Genomic DNA, 9301 nt, shown 5'->3' on the forward strand with positions numbered 1-9301 from the left:
AGGCAGGTATTCTCGCCTGTTCAAGTTGCTTTTGCACTTTGACAGTCCCTTTGAAATAAAAGGATTTAGTTTGGACCAAAGTCCATTTTATTGTGTTTTTCCACGTAGCTTGTGTTTTTGGTGTCTGCCTAAGGAGCCGCGGGCTTTCCCTCGTGTTCCCTTGTAAGAGTTTCATCATTTTAGCTCTTCGTCTGCCTTGGTTTTTGCATCTGGTGTGAGGTTGATGGCCCGTGACACTGCGCATGGCTGGTTGTCCCAGGGCCCTGTGCTGGAGTTTGTGTGCCCCCCTCCCCCCCATGCACACCACTGAATGGACTGGGACTCCTTGTCAGAAGCCAAACAGGTTCGGGGCCTCCCTGGTAGCAATCTGCAGCCACTGCAGCATGAGTTCAATCCCCGGCCAGGGAGCTGATCCACAGGGCGCAGCAGACCTCTCCTGTCTCCCCGCTGCTCCCCTCGGCAGTGGATTTCAGTGGATCCTCCTTTTCTGCTCCCCACTCTGTCTCTGGTGATCCTCTCACCCTCCTCAACTCTCGCCTATACCCCAGCTCTTATACACATACATAAATCTTAAAAAAAAAAAAAAAAGCTGAACGGATTGACAGGTATATTTCTGCACTGATTCGACACTTTTTGCACATACTATGACATTCAAAAGGACCAGAAGGTTCTAGAAGGGAAAGGGAGTCCTTCCCAGAGCGCACGCTGGGCTCGGCTCCCTGTCTGCAGACCCGCAGGGAGCACCCTGTCGCCCTGTGCACATGGAGCCCCTGCCCTGTCGTTTTCAACAACTGCACAAGGTCCCCTTATAGGCAACTCTGCCAAAATTGTTGAAGCCAGACTCCGGTGACGGTACTTTCTGGTCATTTGCTATGTGAACACAACCATTAAAGACCCTCGTGTGTCATTTCACGCCTGTGTGTATACCCGTGCATCACACCCAGGGGTGGAGTCGCTGGGGCAAGGGACAGGGTGTGTCCTCATCTTGAAGGAGAGGTGGTCCAGGGACGGAGGTCCAGGGAGCCGGGACCTGCATTGCTCTTCTCAGGACCGGGTGCGCTGCCTGCTGCCTGCTCGAGTCCCTCTGCGGACCCCCGTCATTGGAGAGCCTAAGGTCCAAGGGTGTGCAGACACAGACCTGCTTTCCTGTGTCATCACACCACATGCCCTCAGGCCACCCTGGGTCCCTGCATCTTCCCAGAAGCACCCTGTCAGCTGCGCAGGGGCTGTTCCCTCACTAGCAAGCCTCGGTGTGGTTTTTCGCCTTCAGGGGTCCCACCCTGGTCACTGGCCAGTCGCCCACCCTGGACCCTGGCGGTGGTGGCGGCAGGCGCTGTGTTTCTCGCTGTCAGCACACCCCATGTGAGCACTGACACCCCGAAAGTTGCAGGGAATGCCTAAAAGGCTCACGGAAAGCTTTAAAGCAAGACAGAAACCACGGAGGAAAGAGATGACGTTTGATCCAGAATGTTCTATCCATGGGGAGCGTGGTCTAAGGTTAGAAGACGGGAGGCCAGGCGGAGAGCTGGCCTCAGGGTCAGGATACAGCCACACGGGAGGCTGCGCCATCAGGAAACCTCATCCTGCCATCCGGCCACCCTCGCACCCTGCAGCGGGGGGGGGGGGGGGGGGGGGGAGGGGAGCCCCACCAACACCCGGGCGGGGAGAGTCCAGAGGGTGCGCACCTTCATGCCTGGTAGTGAAATCGGGGAGCCCGGCCTTCGGGGAGATACCTGGACACTGCCAGGAGTCGCAGCGCGGCGCCCCCAGGGCCGCTGGTGGAGATGGGCAGAGGCTGGGCAGCGCCCGACCCGCGGGCTGAGGGGTGAGCCGTGACCCACGGGGTCAGTTAGGGGTCAGGGGGCGCCTTCAGGGGCAGCACGGGCAGGGCCCGTGGACACTGGCTTCACACGCGTCTGCTTTGCTCCTTGAAGTTGTGGGGCTTCGGCCTCTCGGGGGGTGTCCGCTCACACCCGTAAGAACACCTTCCCCACGGCCCCGGGTGTCCACCCAGACAGGCTCCTCTCAGCGGGCTGCGACCCCCTCCCGGTCGGACCCACTCTTTCCCCACCAGTGCCCAGTCACAAACCCCGGTACCCCCGCCTTCCCCCCGTTGCCCCCCCCCCGCCGGCTCCCACCCCCCCAGCACCCCTGTCCCCCGGTTCCCCCCGACCCCCCCGCCCCCCCGTCCCATCCCCACGCCCCTGCTCCCACCCCCCACCCAGGCTCCCCCCTCCCCAGCTCCCCCCCTCCTCCCATCCCCGCTCCCCCTCTCCCCCCTTGTCCCCCCCCACCCCGGCTCGCCCCCCGCCCCCCGGGTGCGCCGTCCGGCCGGCAGCTTCGCGGTGGCCGCCGCGGTGGCCCGGGGGAGCCTTGGGAGCCGCCCGACCTCGGCCTCCGCCCGCGCCAGACCCTCCCGCGGCCCCGCGCACGGCCCGGCCCCTCCCCCCAGGCTTCCCCCAGGCCCCCCGGCCCCCCCCAGGCCTCCCGACCCCCCCTCCCGGCCCCCCGGCCCCCCCGGCCCCCTGGCCTCGGCGCGCACCCCGGCGCTCGCGGCCGGCGCAGCACCAGCCCCCGCTCCATCCGGGCCCCGGGGCCGGCCCTGCGCCCCGACAGCGGCCCCCGCCGGCCCCGTGCGCGCCCAGGCCCCCCTTCTCGGGCGCCGGGTCCCCTCGCTCCTCGCGTCCCCCGAGTCACGGCCTAGAGGAAAAAAAAAAATGGCAAAAGGTGGAGATGCCGGGGATTGAACCCGGGGCCTCATACATGCAAAGCATGCGCTCTACCACTGAGCTACATCCCCTGGCCGCGACTGCGCTCCCCGCCAGCCTGGATAGAGCGGCCGCCGGGTCCTGCGGGTCCCCTGGCGGGGCGCGGGGCGGAGTCTGCGCGGCCGCGTCTCTATGGGCGGGCGGGCGGCGGCCCTGCCGCGGCTCGTCCTCGTTAGTATAGTGGTGAGTATCCCCGCCTGTCACGCGGGAGACCGGGGTTCGATTCCCCGACGGGGAGGCCGCGCTTGCATTTTAAATAAATACGAGGAAGCCCCTTCGACCTTTGTTTCCTGAGGCCGCGGTGACCGCGGTCACCTGCAGGGACCTGCACGGGTCGTGTGGCATTAAAAATAACCCTGGAGAGGATGAGGGTGCGCGAGAGTGTGCCTGAGTTTCCTCTTATGGAAAAGTAATATATAAACATTAATTTAAAAGGATACCTGCACCCCTTTATTTATTGCAGCACTTTTTATTATAGGTACGATATGGAAACAACCCAAATGCTCAAAAACAGGTGACTGGATCAAGAAGATGTGGCCTACATACACCGGGGAATACTACTCAGCAACAAAAAAGATTAACTCTTGCCATTCGCGGCAACATGGATGGAGCTAGAAGGGATTGTGCTCAGTGAAGTAAGTCAGAAGGAAAAGGAAAACTATCAGATGGTTTCACTTCTAGAAGGAATATAGGGGAACCAAATAAGGGATCAGAAAAATACAAACAATAAACAAAAAACCAAAATCAACAGGCAGCTATAAATCAGAGACGTTCTGCAGGGGAGAGGGATCGAAACAGGGGCGGGAGAGCACGAGGGACTGTGGGATGGTGCACGGGTGACAGCGTGGGGATTGCGTGGGGACTACACCTGAGAGGAGAAACCACACATTGGACAACAATGAACAATGATGTAAAATATTTATAAATAAATACATTATTTTGAAAACCTTTATTACACACCGTGTGACTGCAGAACACCTGTGTATGTCCTCCTTAAAGGCCTTTATTCCTCCCAGCACGGGTTAAAACAGTATAAAATATGGGCAGAACCAAGATGAAAATGCATACATTGTACAAAAATGAAAAATGATGTAAAATATTGTAGAGGCAGGACTGGACACTGAGCAGGTCTTCTGATCCAGCAGACCGGGTAAAGGAGGAGTCAGAGTCCTTAGTGGCTTTTTGCAGGTCTTTTTATGGGGATTTACCCGGTACACGGCAGGCAGGGGTGCTGGGGGGCCGGGAGGCTGGCAGGCCTCCCAGCCCCCAGCAAGTCTTCAGTCTGTCTGGGCTCTCCGGCCTTCTCTCTGCTCTTTCGTTCATTCTGCTGTTTATTTGCTTCTCTCTCGGCTTCTACTGGCGACCCCGTGACACCGCCCTTAAAAAGCCCAGGCTCAGCCCAGGTGAATCCCATCTACCTATGCCCCACCCTGCTCCAGGTGCCGCCATCAGGCCTGCAGTCAGGACCGCAGGATCCATCATCTATCCTGATGGCGGGAGGGCAGAAAAGCCTGACATTTTTCCTTACCCTACAAATATATATAATAAAAAAATAAAGATAAAAGAGATGACATATGTCATGTTAAAAACAAAAACAAAACCAAAAAAATATATATGGGCAGAAATCTCACCTGCTTTGGGGAGTCACTTTTGGTCTGTGATTCCCCTGGGCACACAACATTTAAAATTACTGACTTTGTAAGTGTAGGGTAAGTAAATGACATCGGGCTTTTCTGCCCTCCTGCCATCAGGATGGATGATGGACCCTTGCGGTCCTGACCACATGCCTGATGGCGGCGGGGTTGTGGGCGTAGGTAGATGGGATTCACCTGGGCTGAGACTGGGCTTTTTAAGGGTGGCGTCACGGGGATGCCAGGAGAGCAGAAAGCAGAACTACAAGAGAAGCAGAGAGAACGTGAGAGAAGCAGAGAGAACACGAGAGAAGGCCGGAGAGCCCAGACAGAGTGAAGGCTTGCTGGGGGCTAGGAGGCCTACCAGCCTCCCGGCCCCCCAGCACCCCTGCCTGCTGTGTACCCAGTAAAACCCAATAAAAGCCTGAAAAGCCACCGAGGGCTCCAGGACTTCTCCTTTACTCAGTCTGCTCAGGTCATAGAGATCCTGCCCTGTGTCTGTCCTGCCACTACAGCAAGCCTTTTCTTATAATGTGATGGCGACGGCAGGCAGTGGGTTGAAGCAGCGGCACCCACAAGCTATGTCCTCCTGGGGCCTCAGGATGTGATCTTATTTGAAATAACGGTCTTTGCAGATGAAAATAAGGTAAGGGTCCAAGAGGACATCATCCTGCTTGATCCTAAGCCCAAAGACGCGTGAATATAGGAGACAAGAGGAAAAGACAGGCCCGTGAAGACCCAGGCAGAGGTGGGAAGGCGCACCCTCAGCCAAGGAACCACAGAATGGGTGGTGGCCACCAGAAGCTGCGAGACACGAGCAACAGTTTCTCCCTCAGAGCCTCCAGGAGAGGCCAAGCCTGCTGACAGCGCAATTGTGGAATTGTGACCTCCACGCCGATGAGAGTAAGAGTATTGTTTTACACCACCCAGTTTGTGGCCATTTGTTCCAGCAGCCCTGGAGGTTCATAATATAATTAAACCCTCAAGTAACTCATTGATTCAGTAATTGCTTACTGAGAGGCACGTGTGTATCAGGTTTGAATTGATAAGTGAAAAAAACTGAGGACAGATTGTATGAATTGAGTGATTTGAAAAAATTCTGGGAAAACAAAACAAGTAAATAAGCAAATTTTAAAGTATTAGCAAAGGTCATGAGACTCCAGACATGACCTCATTTACCTTCTCAATTTTTCATGACATAAATTACATTTCCATAGCACTTTGCTTTGGGATCACTGTAGAGTCAGGTCTAAATGGCCCTCAGAACCTCTTTCTTCTCTCAGATGCTCAACAGTGGGTGTGCTGCATCGCTTTTGCACCTGGATCTAGCCAGACCTGACATCCATATGAACACAAAGGGCTGTACCCGTAAAAGGACAGTTGCAATGCCTCTGCAGGAAGTTCTCCAGAAGGGACTCTATTCTTGACAGAAGGGGAGCCAAGGATGCCAGAAGGGAGACAAACTCTCCTGTTTCTCCCAGACCCTGGAAATCAGAAATCTTCCCCTTATCCAGGAAATCCAGCCACATTAGGTGTCAGGATGGGCAGGTATATCATAGCCTCAGTCTGTTTGCTGGGGCTGCTATGGCTTACCCAATAGAAATTAATTTTTGCAGCTTTTTTTCCCCCAGAGCATTCTCCTTGGCTTGCGGATGGCTGGCGCCTTCTCTTTTGTCTCTTCCTGTGGTTGTCCTTGTCTGTGCTGTCTTAATCTCCTCTTCTTAGAAGAATACCAGTCCTGTTGAATTAGGGGCCACCCTGAAGATCCTATTTTAATTTAATTTCCTCTTTAAAGGCCCTAGCTCTAAATTCAGTGGCATTCTGAGGTACCTGAAGTTAGGGCTTCAGTTTATAAGTCTTTGGGAGTGGGGTGGGGTGGTCGTGGGATAGGGGGTAGATCACATCTCAGCCCATAGCATTGTGTTTGGGGACACTTAAGGGACTGTTTGCTCCAGGAGGTTGCGGACGTTGGCTGACACTGCCTTCCATGCTGAGACAAAGTCCTGCCCTTCCTCCCAGGTCAAAACCGCTATCAATTCCAAAGGTTTTCCATTTCCGCTGAGGGAACCACTAAACCTAATGCCATGGCCTTGCCAAGGCAGGCCAGATCTGGCCTCGGCCAACCTCTTTGACCTTGCCTCTCCCCCTACCCATTTCCATGGTGACTTCCTGTGCCTCCGCAGAGCCGACCCTGTCTCAACCCCAGGGCCTTTGCATTTGCTGTTCCCTCCATCCGAGGGACTCTTCAGCTCTTTACACTGCTGAATCATCATTCCTCAGGCCTCCCGGGCCCTCCCCTTCTCTGACTGCCCCCTCCCCAGCATTCCAGCCCTCACTGTGAGCCATTAGTCCTGGTGTTACTGTCACTGCAGCTGTCCTGGTCTGTGCTTGTCGCTGGGTCCGAAGTCAGCAGGTGCTCAGCAAACACTCCACCCCCTCCCCTCCCCGCCGGCTCTTTCTCTCCCAGACAACAACCTCCACCCACCCCTTTCCCGAAGGGCAGGGAAGCAGAGAGCGGAACCCGAGGCCCACCTGTTGGCTTCCTCATGCCTTGAAGCCGAGCAGGTGCATAGGTGTGGCGGCCTTGCTCGGAGGCGGGAATTGAGCACCCCTGCCCCAGGAAAGCCACATGCAGGCCCCCGACCTCCCACGTGCCCGGCGTGGTCAGCACCCCCGCCGCCCCTCCGACGACTGGGGAGCTGCACCCACGGGGTGCCCTGGTTCCCTTGTGCAGAGAGGGAAGCTGGAGAAAGCGGGGCTCTGCGCCAGAGCATGCACGCGTTTGCTCGCTCGTTCAACAAGTGTTGATTAGACGCGCCCCACGTCCGGTCTGGGAGAGGAGCAGTCTCCCCGCGGACGGCTCCCCGCGCCGCCTGGCTCTGTCGTCCTAGCCGGGAAGACGGCAACGGCAGGGAAACAACGCACAGGCTAAGGATAGACAGTCAGGGAGCGGGGTCGCGCTGAGAGGCGCGATCAGGGCAGGCTTCCCGGAGGCGGCGGGCGCGGCCCCCCCGATGCCGGGCCGAGGACCCCGGCGGCCGACGACCAGGAGGACCCAAGCGCCGCTCCGTGCCAGCAGCGGCCGAAATAGCTCAGTTGGGAGAGCGTTAGACTGAAGATCTAAAGGTCCCTGGTTCGATCCCGGGTTTCGGCAGCTCGTTTTCTTTTGGGGAGAAACGTTTTCGCGCGCGGCGCGGTGAAACAGGGTCTTCCCGATTCAAAAAAGCGGCGCCCCCCTTTATTTACAACACCCCGGAGCAGGTCCCGGGCGGCTGGGGGCACCGAGGGGGGCCCGACCCGGCCACGCGTCAGCCGCCGCCGGCCCGCGCTGCTCCCGCCGCCGGCCGGCTCGGGTCGGCGGCGTCGGGTTTGCCTGTGGTAACGGCTGCTCCCCGGGCCTCGCGGCTCCGGCAGGGCCGGGCAGGAAACGGCTCCTCGAGATGACGTTAGTCGGACGGGACTTGGTTCTGGGCGGCAGAAAACGAGCTCGGACGACCCTCCGGGGCGGCGGGGAGCGGGAAGCAGGAAGTTCACCTTAAAGGGAAGCCCCGGCGGAGCGCGGGCAGGGCCGCTCCTCGTTAGTATAGTGGTGAGTATCCCCGCCTGTCACGCGGGAGACCGGGGTTCGATTCCCCGACGGGGAGGCTACTCGTCTTTTACCAGCTCCTGGTGGTTTTTTTTTTTTTCATTTCTCTTCCAAACAAATTAAATTCTTCAACTTTCGAAGTCATTCCTTACTCTCCCCTAGAAAAGCAAACCCGCCGGGGAAGATCCAGCCAGAGAGTGAGCGGGGCGGGAGTCCCGCCCTGCTGGGAGCCGTCGCCCTAGCGCTTGAGGGCGCAGCCAGGCCCGACCAGGGGGTTCTCCCGCGCAGCGCCCCGCACTCCGCCCTAGGGCGCTTGGCTTAGGCCCGTTCTTAGAATAAGACTGTCCACTCCCAAGGCCAGGAACTGCTCCTGCTGTGCTGACTGTTCCATCCTCTCAAGTGTTGCTCCAGCCCAGAGGGTTACTCAGAAAATGCGTCTGGGTCTGAGGCAGGAGGGAGGGTGACTCAACTGCAGCAGTTCCCCAGGGCCGACTCCTTCAGTCAGGCGCGGCGCACCCCCTTCCCAGACTCGCGCTCATTCATTCCACCCATATTTACTGAGTCCTCAGACACTGGGGACTGAGCTGGAAACAAGAGACAAGGCCTGCCCTACTGACTTACCGCCTAGTGAGGGGCACGGACAACAGTTTAAAAACAGGTTCTGAGGGTGACAAAGGCGGCAAAGGAAAGTAAAACTAACTAGAGGGGGTGCTTAGGGAATGAGTGGGGTTGGTAGGCCTCTGTAGAGAGGTGGCCAGCGGGAAGGAGACCTGAGGAGTGGTGTTCCAGGCAGGGGAAAGGCAAGGGCAAAGGCCCTGCGGCGGGAAGTAGCCTGAGGAACAAATGGCAGGTGTGGCTGAGGTGCTCCCGGGGAGCCAGAGGTGGACAGACGCCCAGGTATAGAGGCCCTTAAAGGCCAGAGTAAGGCCTACAGATTTTATTCTAAGAGTTCATGCAGAGAGCAGACATAATTGGGATTGTTTTGTACAGAACAAGAGAGCAAGCAGGGGTTCCTGCTCAACTGAATACCTTCCCTTAGCTCAGCCCCAAACTGTGTCCCAAATCATGTCACCAATGGGGCCATCCTCTGTTGCGTCAGCGACACCACACGATAAAGAAACAGAGTCACCCAGCAGGCTGTAGGATGCTGGATGCTGCTCAAGGCAAGATCCTGGCCTTTTTATTGACAGAGAAAAGGGTGGGTCAAAACTGGATTCCGGCTTTAGGGAGGGTGAGTGTGCCGATACACTCCTGCCCTCCCCCCCCCCCCCATGGCTTCAAAGTTATGAGCAAGGCGATTGCTCTTGTTCAGCTTG

The sequence above is a fragment of the Talpa europaea genome (genome assembly GCF_964194135.1).
Source record: "Talpa europaea genome assembly, chromosome: 14".
Classification (NCBI taxonomy): Eukaryota; Metazoa; Chordata; class Mammalia; order Eulipotyphla; family Talpidae; genus Talpa; species Talpa europaea.